Genomic DNA, 27378 nt, shown 5'->3' on the forward strand with positions numbered 1-27378 from the left:
ATATACATCGCATTAAAACCCCACATCCTTGTTGCATCCCATTTAAAAACCCATACTCTTACTGGTTTGCTGTCCATCTTTCTATGTCCACCTGAATCCTGACAGTGTATGTGCTAATGGTTGCCAAATTGTTTACACATGTACATAACAGTTCACACATGTACATTCTTGCACAGCCTCAGGGAAGGGAGCCTTGCTTTGGCAAATGCCAGGAGATTTTGAGGGCAGGGACTAGGGAAGGAGGGGTTTGGGGAGGATGTGATGTCACTTCTGGGTGATGCTGTAGGAATTTCTCCTAATCTCTATGGTAAAGACAATAGAGACTTAGAATAATTCCAAGAGCAATGGAAGCCATTGTCTAGCCAGTTTTCTCCTGTTCCCATTTTATCAGAGGCTGGGGATTGGGACTGAAGTTGTGTGTGGGCAGAAAATGACGAACATAGATGGAATTTGTTTTTCCCTCCTCCTTAGCGTTTTACAATTTTTAAACTATAAGAATAATGTACAGTAACAACTGAGTGATCATTTCAGTGACTTGACCCAACCAGACTGACTAAATTTCCTATTGTCCAGATATAGAAGCAATGAAGAGAATCCTCAAAATGAACCATGTGGTTAATGGTTCGTCAAATTTCACGAACCACGAATTTTCATGAACCTGCCCCCTGGTTCGCGAACCAGCTCATTTGGTTCGTGAAAACATCACATCCAGGTCCAATGCACCTTAGAGACCAGAGAATTAGCTTTCAAGAGTCAGAGCTCACTTTATCAGATACAATGGGAAAGAGTAGGAGTCTTTATAATCCAGGCAGACAGTGTGAGTGCGTTTGCAAATTAGTGTGTCAGGAAGCTAGCTATAATATGTAGTGTAAATAGCTTAATAGAGCAGGGGTGCAAAGTGCAGAAAATTAGCATCTATATTGCAATTAAAATTGTATGTCCCTATTTAACCCTGGGGGTCCATTGTTCTGAACTTGTCAATAAGCTCAATTTCAGCAAAGTCTCAAGTCTCAATTTCCCTTTGAAGCTTCTGATTGAGACCTGCAACTTTTAGGTCAGCAGTCCTGGAAGATTAAAATACCCTCCCACTGGTCTTTGAATGTTTTGATTTTTGATATCAGATCTATATCCATTTATTCTTTTGCGTAGGAACCAACCTGTTCATCCAATGTAGAGAGCGGAAGGGCATTGCTGACACTTGATAGCATATATAACACTGGAAGATGAACAGGTGAACAGATCTGAGATGTTATAACTGGTGTTGTTAGGTCCAGTGACGGCGTTGTTACCCTTTTTTTACTTTCACACATGCACAAAGCCTGCACGCACTTCTGGCCCATCATGATGACATCACTTCTGAGACATCATCACTGGAGCGCAAGAGGCCGGGCAGTCTGGCTTGCTGGCTGCTCCTCGGGAGCACACCACACAGCAGGGTGGGAAGGCGAGTGAGCCAGCCACTCCCTGGGCGAGCAGCAGGTCAGGTGAGTGGGGGTGCGCACCACACAGATTTCCAGTATTCAACGTTGTTTTCCTTGGATAGTCAGACAAAAACCTGGACTGTTCAGGGGGAAACCATACAGCTGGCAACCATACAAGTGGCCTCCTAAACAGCACTGTTTTACAGGGCTTTCTGAAATTTGCCGGGAGGGGAGCACTGCTGATACCTTCTGAAAGGTTATTCCATATGGTCAGCGACTCAGCACCACTACTGGACTGAGACAGATCTGGGTAGTCTCGAGTGAGGGAAAGACAGGGGGAACTACTAAGAGGCCCTAAGTCCTTTGTACCAGGAGAAACAGACCTTTAACTATGAGTCTGTTTCTCCTGGTACAAAGGACTTAGGGCCTCTTAGTAGTTCCCCCTGTCTTTCCCTGAAGATGCTCCTGGTTGAAAGTAATGTTGTCCTTCCTAGATACCAGTCTGTCATTTTGCCTGCTCTGATTTTAGTGCTGCCTCCACTCTTTTTCTTGGATGTCTCTGCTTCATGAGCAGGCAAAAGGTTTTGAGTACTGGAGGGCCTGAACCACATTGAGAGTCTCTTGTTGCTTGCCGATACTTTAACTAGCTGCCTAGCCACGTGCTGCTTGGCCCAAGGCTCTCTTAGGCAAGTGCCTGATTAAAAAAGCCCACCCCTATTTTTAGTTCCTAAACAATAAGCGACTTGATTTTGCATCCTAGGGGAAGCTGAGAAAAGGAGGCACTGACGCTGAGAGTCTTTCCAGGGAGATCATTAAGCTAAGAGCAAACGATATATAAAAGTAAAGCTTCTTGACTGCACAGAGTCAGGGGTTTTTTTTTTAATGCCATGTTCATTTCTGCAGTGGTAGTATGCCCAGGGGATGGGAAAGTGGCATGGTATAGCCTGATCTTCTCAGCTCTCAGAAGCTAAGCAGGAGCAGCCGTGGTCAGTTCTTGGATGGGAGACTGCCAAGGAAGATGGAGGTTACTGGGAAGAGGAAAGCAAGGTGGTAAACTGCCTCTGCTATTCACTTGCTATGAAAACCCCTTGATGCGATCCGCGAAAATTGTTTGCAAGTGGCACACACATACATACAGTATGCCCAGAGCTCTGGTACTTTAATATTCAGTGTTGTTGTGTGTGTTTGTCTGTATGCATCGTGTTTGCTTTCCTCTCGCATCGTACTGTGACAGCACAATCCTACGTTAACTTGAAGCCCCGCTGTGTTTGATGGGATTTACTCCCAAGTAAGCGTGCCTAGGCTTGGAACACAGTCTGCCCTATTAATCTCCTGCCCAACCCCCACTGAAATTAATCAGATCCAGGTCCTAAGATAGAAGCATGAGTAAGTTTAGTACACAGTTTCTGCCACTATCTGATTAAGACTTCCAGGGTTTCATTCCACAAATTCCTTTCCTAACCATCAGCTATTAAATCTCTCTTTTTTAAAAAAAAAAAAAATCTTCTTTTCAACTTCCTTCCATCAACTTCTTTTGCAGGAACTGAGTCAAAACGCCCAATGAGTCTAACTTTTTTTCAGAACAATAGTTAGACTTCAGGATGGTTTTGCTGGAGTGAGGATGCGCGCCCCGTGCCTTTCAGTGGCTCGCAAATCGTGTGCTGGTTTGCCTCTCGCAAACCAAACCAAAGTGTCCCACACTCTCTTTCTTCCCTCCCTTCAATCAGACTTGAATGGAACTACCCAGGGTGCCCTATGGGTGATGACAGATTCTGTGGTCTGAAAAATGCCTTTCTCGTGTTTTGTTTTGTGGCTGGAGAGAGAACTCCTATGTGTGCAGGGCAGGCTAGCTGGGAGTCAGTAGCCCTTTTGGAGTCTCTGATTCATTGCTTTCCTGACCTCCGGTTAGTCTGAAGCTGTGATTTATGAAGCTCAGCAGCGCTTCCAAAAGGAGACCTTTCCTCTGGAGTTTAGTGTGTCCCTTCCCTCTTTGGGGTCTCCAGCCTTCTCTTTGTGTTGCTCTTGTGCACTTCCTTCCCTACCTGAGTTCAGCAGCTCTGTGTGTGAGCTGGTGAAGCATCGGTGTGAGAAGTTATTGCCATTCCTGGGCGATGGAGTCATGGGAGAAACGGCAGCCAGCACACAGATAGTGGGAGTGCAGAAGCAAGACGGACTGGGCAGAGAAGGAGCACAGAACAACAGCCGTCCTGGCTGGCAGAACTGGCTGTGTGTCTACAGTTCCCCTGGAGAGCGTGTTTGAGGAAGGTGAGAGTGCAGATTTGCTTTAGGTTGCTTTCAAACATGTTTCCAGCAGCTGGGAAAGGGGGGGGGGAGGGGGGAGAGGGGGGCAGTAGCCTTCACAGTTCCATCTAGTTCTTTCTGATGCATCCAATATGATGCCAAGCAATGTGAGATGAGGAGTCTGTGTCTAATTATGATTTTTTTTAAAGCAATAGTGTTTTTTTAAAGTGAAGTTAATGGTGATCTGAAACAACTATTTGTGAGTTTATTCATCCAAACCCTACTACATTCATTAATGACCTGTGCATTTTACTACAGGTTCAGAACATTTTGCTTACAGTGTTTATTTATTACTTACTCACTACTTCAAACAAAGATCTAGATTTGGGTGAGAAACTTGTAGCACTCTCTCTCTCTCTCTCTCTCTCTTGTGTTCAGTATTTACAATTATAGTTTGATTTTATTCATAGTAAAGCTTGACTTTATTCATAGTAAAATTACAGCTTGACTTTATTCATAGTAAGTCCTGTAAAGAGTAACCTTTAACACAGGATTATATTGCTATTTAGGGTGTTTGTGAACCCCGAAAGCCCTTTCCTTGAGTTTATGTATTTTTGTATGATGTTTACAGCATAAAAGTTTCTTAACATTTGCAACTTATTTGCAGGGGTTTTATGTGCTGGTATGAAAATAAGCTGACCAAACTCTAGTCATATATGTGCATTTCGCATTTATTGCAGTTCATAAGTCAGGCATAGCACACTCAAGGTCTTCTTTTTGAAATTATGGTATAATTACCTAACTAACAGTGCTGGTGATTTGTATGAAGTACAGTCTAAGCAAATATGATGTATTAGAGCTCCATATCCACAAAAAGCTCCTAAATTCTGTCAACAGAAAGTTTGTGCTTGGAAAAAAATATTATGCAAAGTACCTGCATACAAGTGTATTTTGTACTTTATCCTATTTGCACAACTAGTTTGGATTTGTCCCCCCCCCCCCGCCCGATATTTGGAATTCTTTATAACTTTGCTTATCATGGCATTAGTGACGAAGGTGGTTTCATAAATTGGTGAATAATCCCAACAAGTGTGTAAAACTAGAGGGGCAATCCAAGATTGGATCAGAAATAACTTGGCAGATCACAGACAACAGTGCAGAACTATCGGGGGGGGGGGAGATACCCACCACAAGAATCCTAAACTCCCTTTGAATTTTCTAGGCCCTCCCCATGGCTCCCAACCACCCCACCCCATCACTATCTCCAGTTGCTTCCACTACCCCCTGTTAACTCCATACCTCCCATTGCTTCCCCCAAACCAGTTACCTACCCTGCTGTGATGATAGAAACTATGGCTTCTACAGTAGTGGCCGCAATAGTAGCTGACCCATTGAGAGGATCACTCTTACTTCTTGTCCCCCTGGCTGAGTGAGAGAAAAGAGAGACTTTTTATGTCCCTGCCACCCACTATTTCTCTCACTTGGTGCCTTGCACATTGTTTTGGCACTAGCTAAGGCACCCCAAGCCCTAGGAAAAGTAGCCCTCAGGGCATCTGACAAATAGATACCTTGGGACCTACATTTTCCTAGATTCCCAATTAGAGATGGGCACGAACCAAAATATGAACCAAAATTAAGCATGAACTAGGCTGGTTTTGGTTCACGAACCAGCGGTTCATCAGATCTCATTTCTGACAAACCTCCACGAACTTTAAGCTGGTTCATTTGGTTCGTTTTTTGGTTCATCACTGCAGACAGCCTGGTGCCAATCAATCAGTTTCCTAGGCAACAGGGGATGGACTTCCTGGAGACCTGCTGACCCGGAAGTGACCTTCTGCTGGTCCTGAAGTGACCTTCTGCTGACCCAGAAGTGATGATTTTCTGACCTGGATGTGACGTTTTCACAAACCAAACGAGCCGATTCGCGAATCACAGGACAGGTTCATGAAAGTTCGTGGTTCATGGTTCATGAAATTTGACGAACCATGAACCGCATGGTTCAGGTTTTTTTTCTGGTTCGTGCCCATCTCTATTCCAATGCCTAGAATGCTGCCCAAACAGTATGCAGTCACAAGGTGGGAGAAGAAGAGGGGGGCAGGAAGACATGCTCTCTTTCCTCTTCCCAGTTCCTTGCTGTAGCAGCTACAGCAAGCTAAGTAGAGAGAGAAGCAGAAAAGTTCTGTTCTGCTGCTAGACAATGCACTTGTCCCTAGATTTCTAGTGTTCCAAGGGAAGATGCTGGGAAGATGTAGTGATGGATCTCTGTTTTCATCTCTTAGTGTAGTGGTGTGTAGTAGCTCTTCATCTGATCTTCTGGCTCATCTTGAAGAGACCTTAGAATGAACCAGGCCATTGGTTCATCAAGGTAAATATGGTCTTTGTCAGACTGGCAGCTGCTGTCCATGATCTCAGGAAGAGGTCTTTCGTATGATCTACTGCCTGGTCCTTTTAACTGGAGATGCCAGGGACTGAACCTGGGGCCTCCAGCATGCAAGCAGTGGCTCTTACACTGAGTCACAGCTCCTCCCCTAAACTTGTGTTGTGATAGATAACTTCTTTTCTATGGACTATAGTTTGAGACCTGCAGGGTGTGACAGAAAGCCCTTTCTTAACTCTTTTTGGCTGGCTGGCTAGCTCCTCGCGTGAAAGCAGATTCCAGAGATGGATAAACTGGCGACTTTTTTGGTTGTTAATTTCTTTTACTTGAGTATGCTTCTACGGTGTCCACTTTGGGAGATTATTTTTGCTTCTACAATATCCACTTCAGGAGATAATGTCAGTGCTTGAGAAAGATGAACATTATATACACTACTCTACACAAACATCGCTAAAACACTCCAGGAAAATAAAACCCAGTAACAAGCTGAGAAGGTTAATTAGAATTGCCACGGCCCAAATGTCCCATCCCATTATGCATTGCCTAGTTACTGTAAATGTTTCTGCCTTATTTATGTGCATGAGTGATGCTTAGTTTAAGATTTATTAAGCTCAAAGGGCACACTTGTTCACTTTTTTCTAATAAGAGCCCATTGCGGCTCAGCTTCTTATGCCTTTGCCTGGAAAGCAAAATAGGCTATTCTGTCATTTGTCACGGTTCTGCTTTAGTTTTGTGTAGTCTTGTTATGTTGAATAAATTTAGAGCATCCCACATAGTATAGCTTTGGTTTGCTAATTTTTGCGACCTTTGGGAAGTCAGCTCGGGCTTTTGAATACAAAATAAATTAGCATTCCTGAACTATCAACCAGTGACTATGGAGGAGGGGATTTGGTCATCATGACTTTGTCTTGGTAGATCTTAGGGGAAAGTAAATTTTGCAGAGCGTCACTGGGGTGACATGAAAATACTGTCGGTTGACTCTTTTTAGTGAATGTATGCATTGGCGATTTCTTGTGCTGCTGTGGCAAACAGTGAAGCCATTTGCTGTTTTTGAACAGGAACGATGCATGGAGAAACCAAAAGCGGATACCAAGCCTTAAGTAGGAACTGTATTCATTTTCTTAACTCCACAAGGTCACCCTTGGGCAGTATGAGCAGAAACCAACTGGGCAAAGTTGGATACACCTGAGAATTTGCCCACAGCAAACATGGCCTTGCGCATTTAAACAATGCTTTGTTAGTATGAATGTTGACAAGCGGAGTCAGGGAAGTAGGAGGTCTCCCGCTAGACCTGGTAACCCTAACTAGAAACTGCATATATATTTCAGCATCAGGGCTGTTCCATTTGCCAAATTTCTTAGTTTTTTGATCTCAGAGTGTTTTCAAAGCTCTTTCCTTGACATTCTTTATTATGTGTGAGGGGAGGAGCTGTGGGTCAGAGCTTTGCATACAGTAAGTCCTAAACTCAATCTGGGACATCTTTAGTTAAAGGCTTTCAAGTAGTAGGTTTTGAGAAAGATCTTTCTCTGCCAGAGATCCTGGACAGCCACTGAACCAGGCAAACGATATGATGATAAGACAGTGCCGTATGTTCAGAGAATAAAAGACATCTTCACAATATAACAAAAAAATTGTTATGGTATTTGTGTAAATTTTGTTTCATTCTTCCTCCAAGAAGTTCATGGCAGTGTACATGATGCACTTCCTTCCAAGGTTGCCAGGTACCCCCAGCAACTGGCAGTGGTCGGGGGGGGAGAATATAAGCAGGCTGGGGGAAGGGGTAGACTTAATGCCTGCCATGCAAACTCCCAGGTGATGTAATGAATAATATCACTCCTGGAAGAGATGCTATCAAGTTGCTGACCTACCAGAACCACTCTTGTTTGGGGGTAAAAAATTCTATGTTTTTTGCCCCCAAACCACAGTTTCCCTCTTGACATGCTGACATCACTTCCAGACACAAAGGAAGTGACATCAGTGCGTCTGCCAGCAACATCATTATATCACCGGCAAGAGTGCGCACGGGCCAGTGAGTTGTCTGTTTGCCTCATTATTTCCCCCCACTGGCCAGCTGAGCTGTGGCCGGGGGCCATGCCTGGGGCAGGGGCAGGGAATCCCCCATCCCCAGTAAGGAAATGGCCACCCTGCTTCCTTCCCTCCAAAAGCAGTGTGAGGTAGGTATGGCTGAGAGAGAGAATGGTGGCTCAAGGTCATCCAGTTTGCTTCATGGAAAGCCGAATGCAGGTCTCTTTAGTCTTAAAGGGCCACTTTACATTGATGACAATGACATGAAGACTTTGTATCACATCTTCAGTGGGAGTTGTGTGCTTACGAGACTCACGTGTTCCCTTTTTCTCCTCATGACAGTGGTGAAGTGGCTGACGAACATAAGTGACTTCAGCCATCCTGCATTTTAGTTTTTATCAAACTACCAAGTAGAGCAGCTATTGACTCCATCTGCAAAGTCATACTACTTCTATGGTGGCATGTAAGTTTTGTAATGGAGTAAACAGCAACTCCACTCGCAGACATGAGGTCTTTGTAACGTGTGAAGTGGCCCTTAGTCTAATACTCTAGCCATTACAACATACTGGCTTTTTATGACCTGCCGTTATCCAGTTCATGAACTTAACACACAGTGTCAGGAGATTTAGCAAATACACATGACATATATTTGCCCTGTTGGGACAATGTATGTGTTAAAAGATAGATCCCGAGTTAACGTTGCTGCTGCTTAGTTACTGTAGCTGTTGAGTACCGGAACTACAAATTCCCTCTTATTCCTCCCTTCTCTGCTGCTAGTTGTGTTTCCATCCTCAAGTCTTTTGAGTCCTTTCAGTATTTTACATCTTCAAAAGAAAGTTTTTAGATGGCAATTGAGTAAATTACTTGTTGGCTCTCTTGAGATACCAGCCCTCTGATCTCTGTTAATCATTCTCCACTGGCAAGGTATTTTTTAGTACATGAGTACATACAAGTTTCAGGTACAGTCCTTGGTAATTTTAGCTAATGGATTCCAGGAAAGTAGAAGTGGGGGGAAACGAATTAAGGTTAGAGAGCTGGGAACAGGCACAGTTAACTACAGAAAGGGAAACTATTCTTTTGATTCCATATATGGGCTACCTATATACACAGGCTACCTGTATGTATTGACTACTTACATTTGTAGTCTGGGATTATTTTTCAAGGCTGTTCTAGGTAGGATTGAGTTAATGTGTGTGTGTGTGTATGTATATAGTGTAAAATACGAAGAAGTACAAGCCACAATGTTTTAATGTGTACAGTGTGTTCAATGTTATCTCAAGGATTGCCTTTCCCTGCACGGGAAAGCAGGGCTTTTTTTTCTGGGAAAAGAGGTGGTGGAACTCAGTGGGTTGCCCTTGGAGAAAATGGTCACATGGCTGGTGCCCCCCCCCCCGATCTCCAGACAGAGGGGAGTTTAGATTGCCCTCTGCGCTGCTTGGCAGCGCGGAGGGCAATCTAAACTCCCCTCTGTCTGGAGATCAGGGGGCGGGGCCACCAGCCATGTGACCATTTTCAAGAGGTTCCGGAACTCCATTCCACAGCGTTCCAGCTGGAAAAAAAAGCCCTGCTGTGGAGTAGCTTTATTCTTCCCACCAAAGTCTATTGTCAGTACGCTCTTAGTCTACCGCACACCTTTGCAATGATATGGGTTCAGGTGTTCTCAGGGGCAGCCCTATACTGTGGAACAGCCTCCTGGAAGAGGTTGAGAAGCTCTTACCCTCCTGGCTTTCCAGCAAAGCAGCAAGACAGAATTAGCCTGTAGTGCTTTTGATGCAGCCTGTGCCCGGGCAAAGAGAAACATCGTGCTTTCGGGTCATATGGCATTTTCAGATTTGTTTTTAATACGGTCTTAACATGTGATAGATCTGTTTTAATTCAATACTTTTATATTGCTTTTTATACCATTGTTACTTGTCTTGAGTCCTTTGGCACTCAGGAGAAAGACAGGTATATAAATATTTTAAATATCTCACTAAATGAAAACAGTTACCAGCTTCACCTTGGCCACCAGGTGGCAGATCAAACAGAGGATGTTGCCCAGTTCCAGGCTTGGTTTGGTGAAGAAGAGACTATCAGAGCAGAATAGCTGCTGCCAACGTTTGTTTACCTGGGCTGTTGTCAAGGGAAGCTGCTATAAGTAATGGTGCTTTTGTATTTGACTAATGCTTTCTATAACCCATTTAACATACAGTTAGCCTTGCCAGGTGTCTGCTTATGGCAAGCAAACTTGGCAATTTGTGTCTCTGCCTGCTGAGCTGATGGCCGGAGGGCATGGGAGCAATCATGTCCCTGGCCAATAACGTTACTTCCAGTGCAACTGGTAAGTGACAGCATTGTGCCTGGGCTGCATGTTAAAGAACTGACCCTGGCACAGTACTGTCACTTTTGGGTCATCCTGGAAGTGGCGTCATTAGCTGGAGATGTGCTTACGTGCATATGTATCAGTATGTTCCTGCCATCCCTACCCCCAACTCCTACGGGTTGGCACAGGGGAATCGGCAACCCTATATACAGTACAAAGGTGATTTGAGAAGGTGAATTCTAGAAATATCCGCCCCCCCCCCAGCATACTTCTTGGAATGAAGCTTGGGAAACCAAGCTGTTTACCAAAAATATCAGAAAATACGAGAGCCCTATTCTGAGCTCAGAATGCTTCATAAAGGCCCTTTATACCTTTTACACCTTCCCTCCTTTTGCTTTCCTTTAAGTCATCTACCTACTAGATTTATTATTTTGGGGTCCCCTGCCATGCTAAGCTGGTTGGAGCAGTGGCCAGGAAGCCAACCATTAGGGGAGCAAAGCATCTTTTTTCTCCGCTCATGCCTTCCTCAACACCTGGGTCATGATTTCAGCTATGTTCAAGCACAGGCCTCACTAGTCCGTCTGGACTACATTTCCTGGGGTATAACAAAGTTCTGGACAAGAGGCGGAGAGAGAGAGAGACGGGTTCTCTATGAACCTGCCCATCGACATTCAGCTGTTTTTCAGCTTGTAATGGAATCCTCTAGAAGAAACCACAGGGCCTCAACACCTTTGATCAATGACTGTAAGAGCTGCTGAAGAGAAACTACCAATATCAAAGGAGAAACCTCGAAGGCCAAAAGGAATAAATTGATATTAAGAATTTTTAAATGTATTTTTTGAATTTCTAATAATTAATACACATAAATATCAATAGATCATCCCATAAATATCCAATAAATACCCAAATATACAATTATGTACAAATACGATTAGGAGTCCAACCGGTAAAGTTCCATCCTATGACAATAATGCAAGTCTTCCAGAGATGTACTCCGTGATGTAATTCTATTTGCTAGTTCCTTTATAGGTGTTAATATGGCGTTTTCTTCAAAAGACAATGCAGTCCAATGGTTATAGTAGATGGCTAAGCATGAGCTCAAGAGCCTGATGGGTACTGCCAGCTTGTTGTTATTCTGTTTCGGCAAATTCTTTATCAAAGGCTCTTAATTATGCCTTAATCACTCCAGCACCAAGATTTTCATCTCCAGGAAAGAATCCAACGGACCATTGCCGTCAATGATATTTATATATATTAATTATTAGAAATTGCATGTTGACACTTTAGCACTTTGCACTTTGAAATCCAAAAAATACATTTAAAAATTTTAAAAATTCTTAATATCAGTTTATTCCTTTTGACCTTCGAGGTTTCTTCTTTGATATTGGTTGTTTCTGACTCGGAGAAACCCTCTTGTCTATTCTAGAAGAGAAACTACTAGGCAACTGTCTGTGTTGGCATTTGTGTTAGAGAGATGTCAAGCTCTATACTTGATTCAGAATACAGCTCCATGTCTTTAAATCAAGCTGCTACTATCACATGCCGGGGCTTAATAAAATAATACAGACTTTGCAGAGGCTGTTGGGTACGTTATGGGAAATGGAGTTAAGTGCTGAAGAGTGCACTAGTGGGTATTATTGCACCAGGATGAAATGATACAGTTCATTTTGATTTCATTGATTCCTTTTCTTCCATCTCTTGCCACTCTGATCTCTGAGCTAATATGAAATAAAACAAAGAGATGATTGCTTGTGATCTGATCTCTCTTTCCATCTTTGAAAGCAAAAGCGAGGGTCAAAGGCTGGAAAAGTAGAAAGGGCAGCACTAAATGTCTCTGAATAGGTATGCAGTAGCCAACACAGACTTCTGTAAAATAACAGTGACCTATTAAATAACAGCTATAGGGGAATTTTATATTTTCTTTCCCAACCTTTATCAAAAGCAGAGTTGCTTTGCCTTTATTGGAAAGGAGATGAATTATAGTCAGTTCAAGAATCAAGAGTGAAATTAACTGGGCTGTAACGTTGATTTTCTTTTTCTCTCTCGTTCTCTTTCCTTACCTTGCCTCCCTTCTCCTCTTTCTGTCAACATCATGAACCAACTCGTAGGTTAGCAGTGAAACATACACAAGCTCTGGCATTTACTGGCAGGATATCTCAGCTGTTGGGACATTATTATGATCTAATTTGGGGAGATAAAAAAACAGGGTGCTTTACCGGAAAACACAAAGAAGAAACCCAGTTGTTCAAAGGCATTTTTTGCACACAACCAAATACAAACTTGGGTTGAATGCAGTCTTAGTTAGAGATGGGCACGAACAGAAATACGAACCAAAATTAAGCATGAATCAGGCCAGTTCGTGGTTCACGAACCGTAGTTCGTCAGATCCCATTTCTGATGAACTGCCACGAACTTTTTAGGCTGGTTCATTTGGTTCGTTTTTAGGTTCGTGACTGCAGACACCCTGGTGCCAATCAATCAGTTTCCTAGGCAACAGGGGATGGACTTCCTGCAGACCTTCTGCTGCCCTGGAAGTGACATTGTTCTGACCTGTAAGTGATGATTTGCTGACCTGGATGTGACATTTTCACAAACCAAACAAACCGGTTCGCGAACCAGGGCAAGTTCGTGAAAGTTCGTGGTTCATGGTTTGTGAAATTTGATGAGCCACAAACCGCATGGTTCATTTTTTTCCCAGTTCATGCCCATCTCTAGTCTTAGTCTACAACCAGTATAGAATGGCACAGAGAAGAGACCTCCGGTCTTTGCCAGGGAAGAATTCCTTCCTCTGCTCATATGACAGAGAAGTAGATCCCAACAATGCAAGCCTATAATAGGATTCCGTTCACTTGAAGAAATATACATGCTTGTTGTCTGTTGGGAAAGGAAATGCCTAGATCATCAATTTCTGGATTGCTTTCCAATGTCCAAAATACTATACCATTCTTGCATCACCTGTCTCAATGACAATGAAGGGGCTGTGGCTCAGTGGAAGAGTTTCTGCTTTGCTTTGCATGAAGGTCCCAGGTTCAGTCCCCGGCATTTCCAGTTAAAAGGAACAGGTAGGAGATGATCTGAAAGATTCCCACCTGAGTCCCTGGAGAGCCACTGCCAATCTGAGTAGACAATACTGACCCTGATGGACCAATTGTCTGATTCAGTATAATGCAGCTTCATATGTGTTTGACAATCTAGTCGGGAAGATTAGGGATAAATCATGACCAAGAGAATCTGAGAACCAACGCTCCCAGTATGAGCCTGTTATGAAAATTTAATTCTTCCTGCCAGTTTTCTCTCTCTCTCTGCCCTTACACAGAGAGGCCCAGAATTTTCAGTTGCTCCAACACTTTGTAACAGATCACCATTAAACGAAGGTAAGGTCTGTTTCTTCCCTATCTGTGGTCAGGAAACCATGCAAGACATTTCAGATGGCTTTCCGCTGACTGCGGTCTCTGATTTTGTTGCTGATTGTACGAACTGTCAGTTTGAACGTGGGCTGCTTTTTCACTGATGGTGATATTGATCTATGGTTTTAGGTTTATGGTTACTGATGTGTGTGTAGGAACACTTCTGCCTTGGATTCATTCCGTAAAGAAAGGCAGTCTAATTATTTTAACAGGAAAATGAATAGGATGAGATTTTAATAATTTATTTACTCCATTTCATGGTGGTGGTGGAAAGTGTTGTCAAGTCGTAGCTGACTTATGGCGACCCCTGCTGGGGTTTTCAAGGCAAGAAACTGTTGGGAATGAGCGAGTGTTTCCGTTTCGGTCACGAAAGAGTTAAACTATTTGTGTTGCTTACTTAATTAGTAAACTTATTTGCATGTAACCACTTAGGCCTTGAAGTTGGATTCCCACCATAGAGATGGGAGTCATTAAGCATAATGAAGAAGAAGTAGGATTTTCTATTGGGCAACTTGTTTATTGGGGGGGGCAATTAAGTGATACTATATACTGAAGTTTTATTGCTCTTTGTGTCTCTCATTCATTCTCTCATTCTCTCACTCTCTCTCAGTTACTTTTCCAACAAGATGTAGTCAGCTTAAGCAATTTATTATTTTCTCCAAATGTAACCCTATTTTATCCTTTAGTAAAGTATTCTTACAGAGCTACACTGGAGTGTGTGTCTCTATTCTCATTACTTCCAATGTGCAATCTTTGCACCAATTCTGCTATATTTTCCCTCGGAAACTAACAGGGTTTTTTTGCAACTGCCCGTCTCCAGGAGCGGCGCCAGGCCTGCATGATGATGTCACGTGTGACATTATCACGGGCATACGCAAGAGCCGGAGCATGGGTGGCCTCCCAATTCCCCCGCTCGGTTGCCCTGCGCCACCCCAGATGCCTGCCTGCAACTGCTGCGCCCAGTCAGGGGCATGTGCTGGTGGGGTGGCAGCGGGGGGCAGGAGGGCTGGGAGGCTGCAGCTCTGTGGTGCGTGCTCCCACCCCCAGTGCCTCCTCTGGTGCCCCCTCTGGCACCCCGTGCCCTGAGGCAACCGCCTACCTGGCTTCAATGGGCGTGCCGGCCCTGCCTGTCTCTGCAACCTTGTTCTTCTTCAGAGGTTTCCCATCCACTTATCAACCAAGGCCAACACTGCTTAGTTTCTGAGATCTGATGAGGTCAGGCTTGCCTAGGCTATCCAGATGAGGGCACTCTGCTTCATAGCTGAGGAAATATTTATAGTCAGACCTTGGACAGTTATTGGGATTACTTCACAAGTTGTGGTTTGTTCAGGAAGGCCTTAGGTTGGTGTCTTCCCTCCCTTCTCCATGTGGTATGGAGATGGAACACTTTCTCCATACCACTTTCTGATCCCTAAGTAACTATATTATGTCAGAACTTCCTTCTGCCTGTATCTTGAAAACTTTTGCATTTGAAAAAAAAGTTTTACCAAAAGTAGCAGAATAACTGCATTAGGACTGTAGCTCCCTGACGGCTCTCAAGAATTTCTAGAGCTGAGTTACTGGTTCGCCGAGCATCCAAAAAGCACATTTTCTGGCTAGTGCAGTGAGGTGGTATGGAAGCCAGATGGCTGTTTCAGTGGAGGAGGAGTGGATGCCACCATTTATAGAAAAGCGAGGCTTCTATTTTCATGTTAGCTATAAAGGACTCACCCCTGGAGTATCCTAATGGGTCCCTAGGAGTCCCCCAAATCCCAGCCTGAAAAATGTTCACTGAGCCCCTGGTAGCATCATTGAAAAGAAACGATTACAGTAAAAGTGTCAACAAAGAGAATTACTCACATACCCACACTCAACCCTAACACGGTATGCCTAACAAAATAAAGAGGAGAATGGGCACTTCTCCAGTGACAAGAGAGTAATGCTTGGCTTGATGTATATGGAGAAACCAATTTATTGCCATAAAGATAAATGAAAGCTTTAAAAAATATGGGGTGAAGCTATTGAGTATCTTGCTAGATAAGCACTAAATATATTGCAAGGCATAGTTGGTCGATACTTAAAAGATTAATTTTCAGTCTCCTAAATTACAGCTATTAAAACAAGACATATATTAACTGTGCTGTCTTTTGCACAACAGACTGGAGATGTTTTTTGTATGCCTATGTGTTGCGCTAACTGATAGCTGGCCTCAAGTCATGCCGCTATTATAATTTAAAAGTGGGATGCAGGGATGAGCCATTTTTTAAATTGTGCCCCTGTGATGCTGCTATTGTTTAAGTGGTTATTTAACTGTCTGTCAGGCTAGGCAGTTATTAGATGCTTCCGGAATATGAAAATGAGATATTTTCACTGCTTTGCAACAAGACTGAAGATCAAGGATTTCATTTTGTCTTTCGATTCTTCTTGAATGCTGAGGCATGCTTCACGTTTAGCCCTCTAGACATTGGAAGAATCTGAACGCTTAGCTGTGGTGTGCACCAGTTTGAAATCCTGCCACAACCAAGAATAGGAAGCACACATACAAGGTACATATGGGTGTGACTCTGTCTTGGAGGTGCCATTATGGCTCGGATTGTTCAGGCAGATTTCATTAATATAAGCACTCTCATGCCATCACTGCAGCCAGAGGTCCTATGTATATATGTAATGCACAGATTTTTTTACGGAGGCATCCTAAGTGGAGTTAGACCCCTTCTAATCTGTTGAGGTCAGAGGGATTAGAAGGGTTAACTTTCCTTAAGTACCAAGGACGATGTTTTAAAAAAAATAATGCCAGACTAGATTCCTATCTTTGACGGGCCAAATATTGTCCTAAAATCTCTTTACGTAAGTGAAAGTCTTTTGTACTATTTGTCTTTCTTCAATACAAACACCAGGGCTTTTTTTCTGGGAAAAGAGGAGGTGGAACTCAGTGGGTTGCCCTCGAAGAAAATGGTCACATGGCTGGTGGCCCCGCCCCCTGATCTCCAGACAGAGGGGAGTTTAGATTGCCCTCTGCGCCGGAGGGCAATCTAAACTCCCCTCTGTCTGGCAATCAGGGGGTGGGGCTACTGGCCATGTAACCATTTTCAAGAGGTGCCAGAACTCCGTTCCAGCTGAAAAAAAGCCCTGACAAACGTTTAGCATTCTTTCTGTGGCCAGAATCTGACAATATTTTAGCTAGTCAGAATGTTGGTTTTTAGGGTGAACCTCCTTGCAAAGAGTACCCAGACACCACACTTCTGCATTTTACCAAATTTAGTTGGCATTTTATTTAGTTAGTTTATTTATACTTGGAGTCTGATCAAGCTGTTTCTTACCCTTGCTTTTTGGGCTCTCTTCTCTGGCTCTGAAAGGAAGGTGGGGGTGTCTTTATATGTCTCTTTCCCTATATTCTAGGGAGTCATAAGATGCTAGAAGCCTGTATGGTCTTAGGGTAAGAGTAAGTTTGGGGGGGAATGTCAAAGGACACATCAGGCCCATAGGAAACCCCCACTTTGCACTGAATGTGTTTCAGGGTGAACATTCAGTACAACAACCTTCACCATCATTTGATGTAAAAGTTACTTAGTGAATACTTCCTTTCACTGGATCCAGTGACAAGGACGTTATAGACTCCATAACCCTATTAAGGAACTTCTGTCTCTTTCTTTTGTACATTGTGGCATTTGCCATGGTGTAGATTCTTTGGTTTGTTGCTTCCTAATGGTTTAACTGAGCTGCAGATATCTCATTACAAACTAGGACTTGAGACAGTAAATTATGTTAACCATACAAGCAAATGCCCATTTTAGAGATGTATGCATTTACAGTTTTGAACTAGGGAATCATAAGCCATAAAACCTGGCACTGTTGCAAATCCCAGGAGGTACTGAAGAGCTGAAGAAACTGCCAATGTAGTGTGTGTGAGAGAGAGGGAGACAGAGAGGGGGAGACAGAGAGACAGAGACAGGGGAGGTGGTGTGAGAGAGATGCTGATAGAAGAACTTGTTTAAGAAAATGTCCTTTTGGAACCACATTTGATTTGGAAGGGGGGGGGAAGCTGTGGGTAGGGGAGGGTAGAATTTAGGACACGAAAACAGGTGGAAGCGGAAGGTTAAGCATGCAGCTGTGTGCACACACACAGCCACTTATCACTCAGGGTTGTGCCGTTACAAAACTGTATTTTGCATGTTTGAGCATTATTATGTAGGAATGAGAAAATGTTCCTTACTTTTTATATTCATTTATATTTTCAACAGTTTGAGTTCTCCAGTTTCCACTGCTGAATTTGTATATTTCATTTGTGTTGTGAGTGCATGTCACATGTTTTAGATGTGCAATTAATACAGTATTTATATGCACAATACCATTTTCTACTTTTACATATACCGTAATGCTAATCTACTGGTGCAGACTTAACATTGGGAAATGCATATATTGTATGGGAAATCATCAGTGCAAAGTAACAGAAAATGGTATGAAAATAAGTTCAATTTGCACAAGGGAAAAGCAAATTGAAATTATGATTTTTATAGTCATTTTGTGATGGTGGTCAAAACAGCAGGCATGAGAAACTCAGCATCATCCTTTTGTTGACCAACCAAACAATGTGCATGAATATAAGTGCCATCTCATATCCATATCCATTAAGACTGTTTCGCTCTTATTCAGCTTCATACCAACTCCACAGGGATACTTTTTATTCAGATGGTGCACAACCATATGCTAGTAATTACTGTAGTCCTACTACTTCAGAGACCCCTACTGCAGATTTTAAGTCACATGGTTGCATGGGGGCATGGCAGAGATTAAAAAGAAATGACAGTTCTTTGTTGGCACTCCTGATGCAGCACAATTTATGTTTAGCGTAGTTTGTGACCACATTCTGGGGAGTGGCTAGCGGAAATACAGCAGCACCCCTGGTTCCTGAGGATGACGTAAATGTAGCTGTCAGGGAGTAACATGGAGCAAAATCAGGAATTTGGTTAGTAATACAGAACGTTTCCACACATTATCAGTAGAGAGCAGAAGGCAGACGTACGGGAATACTCCCACGGCTGGCATGACAACATCACTTTCAGAAGTGACGTCACCACATCCCAGGGAGCACACACATGGCACATGTTCCCTGGGTGCCTGCTGGTGGCAGGCAACCTTCGGAGGGCTTACTACCTCCCACTGATCACTGGGCGATTGGCGGGTAAGAGGCAAATCCATGGGAATTTGCCTGCCACTGGCGGGCAGTTGGGAACCCTATATATACTACTCTTCAGGACAACAATGCCCACTCAGCGCCATTTACAAAGTGTGTTATTATTATCCTCACAACAATCACCCTGTGAGGTAGGTGGAGTTGAGAGAGTTCTGAGAAGCTGCGACTGACCCAAGGTCACCCAGCTGGCTTCAAGCGGAGGAGTGGGGAATCAAACCTGGTTCTCCAGATTAGAGTCCCGTCGCTTTTAACCGTTACACTAAATTGGCTCTCTTTTTTACCCTTGCAAGAGCCCTTTTCAATAGGCTAGGAGAGAGACAGGGGGTGGGGGGGAGAATGATTGGTCCAAGCTCACTCAGGCCACAATACTAGGTATGTCAACTCAGGGCCAAACTATACATTACCTTACATACAAGTTCACCATGGGGACTTGCACCAGCTTCCCACTGGGAACCCTGGACTATCCTCTCCTTCTCCCCATAATGTGGTCCCAATCCAAATTGGACCCTGCAGCATTTCTAAATTGAATTGCCACTGGGAACTAACAGCTTCAGCTGCAAGTCCCCAACACGAGCTTGTGTAAAAGGCAATGTGTAGTTTGGCCCTTAAAATAGCTATCCCGTTCCCCTGGTGGGGGTGGGGGATCCCCCGTTCCCACCTTTCACCCCACCCTGCCACCCCTTACCTGGCTGGCAGGGGGAAAGGCAGAGAATGAGCCTCCCAGGCGAAATCCCAGGGCAGGTGCAACGACATCACTGACGTCATCTGACTGCTCCGAGGGCACTCCCACACTTTGAAGCGGGCCGAATTGGGCTTGTTTGGGACCCGAATCGGCCCACTGTGAAGCATGCACTCCCCATCCTTGCACAATGATGTCACTTCTAGCAAGTGACATCATTGTGCTGGTGTGAGGCCACACGCCTGCACCAGGAAGGTAAGTACTGGGTCCCCCCCCCCTCTCACCAGGTGAGTAAGGGGTCCTGGCAACCCTGCCATAGAATCCTGCTCAGGTCTATTCAATGGGGCTTACTCTCAGGAAAGTATTCTTAGGATTGCACAGCCAATGATCTTTATAACTGCGTTGGGTCTCCACAGTCACCATCCAATACTGTTCACACCACGCTGGCTGCCCTTATTTATTTATTTATTTATTTATTTTATTTCAGATTTGTATTCTGCCCTCCCTGCAAGCGGGCTCAAGGCGGATAACAACATATTAAAAATACAATTAAAAAATCATATACGTTAAAAACAACACATTTAAAACAGGATGGTGGACAGCCTTCACAGGGAGGGTTAAGATTTATACACCCCTTTTTCCAGGCCGGCGAGGCCCAGCCTCAGCCATATGCCTGGCAGAACAACTCCATCTTGCAGGCCTGGCGGAAGGATAGTAGGTCCTGCCGGGCCCTGATTTCAGCAGACAGAGTGTTCCACCAGGTGGGAGCCAGGACCAAAAAGGCCCTGGCTCTAGTTGAGGCTAGGTGGGCCTCGTTGGGGCCAGGGACCACAAACAGCTGTTTGTCCCCTGATCGGAGTGTCCTCTGGAGAATATATTATTTATTATTCTGAATGCATCTAAAATTTCTTCCCAGGTTTGGGGTTTACAATTGTCTGGCCTTTTCCCTAAAAGCGAAGCATTAGAAACCTTCCAGTGTTCCCCACCCCCACCCCAGTTTTTTTTGCAGAGCGCTGAAGACGTGCAATTTGCCAGTTTTCAGTTTCTTCAGTTCATTTGCAACTTTCCTCCACATCTAATAGTAGTTTTAAGCTTCAGTGCTCGTGTTCTAAAGCGCTTTGAAAGATCATGATGTCTGAAAGAACAAAATGAAGCTTATCTATGAGGCAAGACGCTAAAGATTAGCTTTAATTTTTAATGCTAGTGCTGGTGATGAGGTATATATTGAACTGGAGGGACAGGAAAGACTGCAGAAATGTGCAGTTCTGTGTGAAAAATGTATTATGAAAATTGATATTTTTTTATTAAAAAACTAAAAAGCATAAACTGGATTTAGCATTAATCTAGCGCCGGCCAAAGTGGTGATGGCGGTGGTTACTGATCTGGGTTTTAAGTGATCCAGGTGCAAGAGATAAATGGTACAAAAAGGTAATATTTATGAGAAGCATGGCATTAAGGGCAGGCTGAAATATAGTGGTGCACTGAGGCATTTTGACATATAGCTTGGAGAAAAAAATGGTACTAGCAATATATTGCAAGAAAGACCTTGGGAGTTACAATGATTATTTCTCAGAAAACATCTGATAATATCCTGGAAAGTTTACATCTGGCACTTCTTAATGACAGCATAAGATGTGTGTTGTCCAATCTTGTTTATAGAGAACTTTAACCACGTGCTTGGTAGTGCAATTTACCAGAGGATAGTCTAGACACATTAATTACATTAACCTAGAGACACACTGGCCACACCCAAAGCTAACTACAGTATCAGTTTCTTTTAGAATGTGACATCAGTTGAAGAAGACACATTGATCATGAAACTGGGATGAGAACTCCTGGGGCAAACTCAAAACAAACTTTTTAATAGCTGACCATCAGGTTGGCCATGTAAGATTTGATGTTGGTAGAATCAATACCCAATCCACGGTAATGTAGTGGCTACGCTTACCCGCACTGCCTAGGAAATTGCTTGGAGATTCTGAGACCAATGCCTGGGGAGGGTAGAGATGGGTGTGGGTGGCATCACTTCCATGCGACACTGTAGAAATTTCCCCTAATCTCTATGGTAAATACGATATAGACATTCCCAGAGCATCGCTATGGAGGTCATGTTCCAGCCGTTTTTTTCTCCTGTTTCTCAAGGGCGCAGAATTGGGGCCTAGGCTGGGGGTTTACCCCCTGCTTGCAGGCATGTGCCAAGCCTAATGAGGGCAGAAAGTCAGAATGGCTTTAGAAAAAGTTTCAAGTTGGAAATATTGGCCTTCTCATTTAAGAGGGTTTCCACTTACCAACTCCGGGTTGGGAAATTCCTGGAGATTTGGAGGTGGAGCCAGGGCGGGCAGGATTTGGGGAGGGGAGGGACCTCAGCAGGGAATAGTGCCTTAGAGTCCATACTCCAGCCATTTTCTCCAGAGGAACTGATCTCTGTCATCTGGAGATCCGTTGTAATTCCAGGAGATCTCCAGGCCCTACCTGAAGGTTGACAACCCTATCTCATCATGAAGTCGTCTGAAAGGAGCAACATTTGTCCCTGTTCCATTCAGTTATGAATACTGCGATGCTGAGTTCTAAATAAGGGCCTTCAGAGGGAGTTTCTGAACACCCTCTCCGCAATACCGCACCTTATTGCCTAATGTTTTATGATCCTGGCAGTGTCAAATGTGTTCTCTGTTGCTACTGGAATTTATTTTCTCATGTGTGGCATTTTTTGGTTTAAAAATAGACTGCAGGCGGGAGGCACAACCTTTGCCCTGTTTTGGCTTCAGACACCATCACACAGCCACATGTCATGGTATTGTCATAAAGTTAAGGGTGGGGCCTCAGCAATGTTCTTGGGGTACCATAGTAGATGCTTAAAGGTTCCTCACCTGACAAATGGGGATGCGCAAACACCTACATTTGTACAGGGATCAGACTAAGGATGCGCAAACACCTGCGTTTGTACAGTAATCAGACCAGGGATGCGCAAACATCTGCGTTTGTACAGGGATCACACCGGGGTTGTGTGAACACCTGTATTTGTACAGAGATCAGACCAGGGATGCGCAAACACCTACATTTGTACAGTAATCAGACCAGGGATGTGCAAACACCTGCATCTGTACAGGGATCAGACCAGGGATGCGCAAACACCTGCATTCGTACGGGGATCAGATTAGGGATGCACAAACATCTGCTGCTTTCATATAGGGATCAGAATGGGGATGTGCAAATGCCTGCATTTGTACAGGGATCAGACTAAAGATGTACAAACGCCTGCTGGTTTCGCTTTCATTCTTTTTGCCAGTTGGGATCAGGTAGCTGATTTTATTGATTGACAGTTTGTCTGTTCATCGACTTGTTCATAGCTGTTCAGCAGGCTGCTTCCTTCCCAACGGTCCGGTGCAATTGGCTTTTTGTGCATTCGTGTGCTCACGGGTCACCCAGCTTAGTGGGGTTCTGCTCCCCCTGCCAACCTTGCTGCACCACCAGTCTGCAGGTTGTTGATTAAATAGTTAAATTAGTCACAAGTCTTATCAATAAGCCATAAATAAATGTTGTGTGTGTGTTTTTTTTAAATCCTCTTCTTAGTTTTCATCTGTAAAGTGACGTTAGTGGTTGCTGCTCTGTTTGGATCAGCAGCATTTTGCACATGCTCAGTTTTGCAAAGACAAACCAGTTTAGCAGGCTTTGATTCATTTGATTCTGGGCTGAGCAGACCTTATAGTGACTCACCTGTGATTGTCACAGGTGAAGTTTGTCGAACAGGTTCACTACAAAATATGCAGCATCCCTAGGTCATACCACATCCCATCAGAGGCACCCCATGCTCCTCCATCTTGACTGGGTATATGATTGATTGATTGATTGATTGATTGATTGATTGATTGATTGATTGATTGATTGATTGATTGATTGATTGATTGATTGATTGATTGATTGATTGATTGATTGGATTTTTAGCCCACCCTTCCCACAAGCAGGCTCAGGGTGGGTTACAATCATAGATAAATTACAACAAATAAAACCAGTAAAATACAACTCAGTACCGACATGGATTTCAACATTCCAGGTGGTGCCCCCTTCCCCCTTTCCCTGTCCACCATACACAAGGGAAGAAAAGGGTGGAGGTGTGGGTTGGTGAACCTCTAACTCCTCAAGCATGGGGAGGCAGATGGACCATATGCTCTCCCCCCCACACACACACTGGCAAGAGACCAGCAGGGAGACTAATTAGATGGTCTATCGAGTTATCAACAGCCAGCACAGACTTTCAGGCAAAAGTTACCTCTGCCTCAGCCCCCAGAATCCTGACACAATCCAAACGTCATATGACAGCAAATCATACAAATCTCTAAAATGGCCAAGGCTCCTGGAATTTTGTCCTGCTCACTCTCTAGTGGCTCTGACTGAAAACTGCCTGAACAGGCATTTTGTTTATTCAGTTGTATGATTTACACCCTACCCTTCTACAAAAGTCTACAGGGTGGCTTACAACATACATCACATTTTAAAAACAGTAAATACTAAAACATATCACTGCAATAATTGAAGAAACAGTGCTTGTAGTAACAAACTAGAGCAATACACAAGTGGCAACAACTGAAACTAAGTCTCCCACCTAGTGTTGACAGATTTTCTGCTTCAGTGAGAGATTTCCCATCCTGTGGCCGCTCAGCTTTGTAGTGTGTGAAATGGTGGGGGGAATTGAGGTTGATTGGCATTGTGCTGGTGATATTACATCACTTTGGGGATGACCCAGAAGTGACATCATCATGACAGGCAACACTCTAGCATTTGTCCAAAACTCTATAGTAAAATCATAGCTTTTCGAATGAATACTAGATTGTCACCAGAGGTGCAATTATGTCATTTCTGGATCATGCCGGAAGTGATGTTAACATGTTGCCAGTGATTGTCACAATATTGCCAGCATGCTTTCCCCTATAAGATCTCCAGCTGGTAGCCAGTATTCCTGTTATTTGTAAGAAACTCATTACTACTGCTTGAAAGGGACAAGTAAAAATGCACCCCAAGTATTCCAAACTGATCCAATTGATCAAGTTTGCAGTCTTACAGCAGTGTAAGAAATGTCTATAGGAATTTTCAAGGCCAGGAGCACCTGAATTGGATTCAAAATAAAATGATTTTCAATTGTTATTTGGGAACATTCAAACCCGGATCCATTCAGCTTTTATGTTGATGCAGCACAGGTTTGCCTAAACTACGTAGGAACTGGTGTAGCCTGGGTCGAGAAGCCAGATTACCTTTCACTGACTTCAGAATGAATAAACTTTTGCATCCCTATAAAATTACTACAAAATACAGTGCTTTGAAATGAAAGCTTTCCATTTGTATAGATACATTTTACTGAAGTCTGATTCAAGCCTTCCCAAACCAGGAATCTTTTACTCACACTCTGCATGCAAGTGAGGAAAGAGAAAGAAGCAGGAAGAAGTGTACAAGCATGAAAGCAAGATGTGTCCATGCTAGGGTTGCCAGCTCCAAGCTGGGAAATTCCTGGAAGTCTGGGGGATGAAACCTGGAGAAACCTGGAGAAAGTGGGGTTTGGGGAGGGAAAGGACCTTGGCATGGCATAATTCCAGAGTCCACCCCCCAAAGTAGCCATTTTCTCCAGGTGAACTGATCTCTGTGGCCTGGAGACCAGTTGCAATTCCTGGAGATCTCCAGCCACTACCTGGAGGCTGGCAACCCTAGTCCATGCTCACTGTAGACAAGCAGAGGTTTGCTATAACAGCTAAATGTGGCCTGAGTTATAGAATGCAAAGTCCCTGCTTCAAACCGTATCTCTGCCATGAATTTACCAGGGTGGCCATAGACAGCCCCCTACTATCTCTCAGCTTCCTATCTGAAATACGAGAATAATAGCATTGATGTAAGAATTACTGATATAATGTATGGGAAGTGTTTGAAATGCTCTGAAGAGCTATATAAATGCTAAGCAGCAGCAGTAGCAGGGAGAAGAGGACTAATGGTACACATGCTTACATTTTAAGCATCTGAGATATTTCTTTGCAAAGATGTTCATAAACTCTTATTTACAATATACTGCCCATTGCTACGGCCTCATAATGCTGCTTGTTTGGGTCCATTGGAAAGTTAGATATGTGACAAAGCAATAAGGACAATTTGTAGCATCTTGCAATGCCATGATGACCCAGCCATGTTTGCTTAGGCACCAAGGGAAAAATAGGATTTAAGGGTCCGATTAGACAAGATGGACAGCCGTGATGGTATCTCCCAGCTCTTTATATTTTTACTTATTCAAGAGCTGCAGGGAGGGCAAACCGTATTGGATCCACAGTGGTGGGAGATGGGGGAGAAGGAATAACACTTCTCCCAGCACCTTTTCCCATTATTACACCAGCCCAAGCTACTGTTTGCTTTTATAATGAAGATATGTGGGTGCCCATAGGTTTTCTCTGTTAGAACAAATAGACATTTTGGAGGATGGTTTACCTTGGGAGGCAGCATGGAGGAAGGTTTAACTCCATCCCCTCTAGTGCCCTAGTTAGACTTGCAAACTCCATGCTGGGAAATGTCAGGATATTTGAGGGCAGAGCCTGGGGAGTGTGAAATTTGGGGAAGGGGGGGAACTCAGCAGGGATGTAATACCCGATTCCAGCCACCCCAGCTGCCATTTTCTGCAAGGGAACAGATTTCTGTAGTCTGGTGATCAGTAATTAAGGGTTGCCAGGTCCCCTTACCCTCTGGGTGGGAGGTGGGAGACCTGACACTCACCTTACTCCTCCACAGCTTCCCTTCTTCTCTCCCCGCCCCCCAGTGCAGAGCAGGCAGACGGGTTACACACAGTAGTTGGACCATTTGGGACCAAGAAGGCTGTATTGAAAAAGTATGTGATATCAACACATCCCATGACTCTTTGGTTTTGGGGTGCTAGGGATCTGGCAACACTTAAACATGAATATTTTGTCATCGTGGTGCAAGAAAATAATGATTAGGATTGGGTACATCACAGCCAGGGTCAGAAAGAGTACTTCCCAAGCCTCATAAGATCAACCAGCAGCTGTACCCCTCATCTAGGGAACGAGGCTCTCAGGGGAAATAAGAGCAAGATGGGTCTCCAGGATTTGAGCTTCATCCCTTTTCCTAGCTGAGGAGCAGAAATTTCACATCTGGAGTTCTTGCAAAGCAGTTGCATTTGCCCTGCCATGAAACCTAGTTCTTTCTCTGAACTTGTTGTAGGGTTGCTATTTACCTGGTCCCTCCAGGAAAGAATGTGCTCTGTCACTGAGCCAAAGCTCCTTACCCAGTCATTCCACCCTTGCTTGCTTTTCATAAGGGGGCTGCTGAATTTGTTACCTCACACCAGTGGCTCTATGGCCCAGACCTCTGGGTCATAGGGTTGCCAGGTGTGTATTGTGGTGGGAGACCTCCCCCTGGCATCCCGTTTCCCACTGCCATTCTGTTGATTGGCAGGAGAAAAATTAATTTTAAATTTACTATCAGTGAGATGGCATGATATCGCTTCTGGAGAAAACCTGGAAGTGACATCACATCATTCTAGGAATTGCTGGAAACTCTATGGTTTTACCATACAGTTGCCAGCGATTCCTAGAGCAGAGTGATGCCACTTCTAGTTTTCCTGGAAGTGAGATTATGCCATCACACTAACAGTACCCTTCCAAGTGGGGAGCGCCCTCCCAGTTCCCTACTGGGCCTCCAGGATAACCAGGGCCCTTGACATTTTTTCCTCTAGACCTTCATCTTGGCAGACCTGTCTCCAAGACCA

The 27378-nt window shown here is 44.0% G+C and overlaps 1 protein-coding gene across 4 annotated transcripts in view; it reads left to right on the forward strand.

The window, feature by feature from the left end:
- ARHGAP24 (Rho GTPase activating protein 24) overlaps positions 1-27378 on the forward strand; it is a 426579-nt gene that overhangs the window by 264470 nt on the left and 134731 nt on the right. The window contains exon 1 of one of the 4 annotated variants that reach the window (XM_054989839.1): positions 3525-3686. The exons of the other annotated variants lie outside the window; for them this stretch is intronic. The gene's annotated coding sequence lies outside the window, so the exon portion shown is untranslated. Of the gene's footprint in view, positions 1-3524; positions 3687-27378 lie in introns of those variants that run through there. 4 annotated transcript variants of the gene reach the window in all.

The sequence above is a fragment of the Eublepharis macularius genome, chromosome 10 (genome assembly GCF_028583425.1).
Source record: "Eublepharis macularius isolate TG4126 chromosome 10, MPM_Emac_v1.0, whole genome shotgun sequence".
Lineage (NCBI taxonomy): Eukaryota > Metazoa > Chordata > Lepidosauria > Squamata > Eublepharidae > Eublepharis > Eublepharis macularius.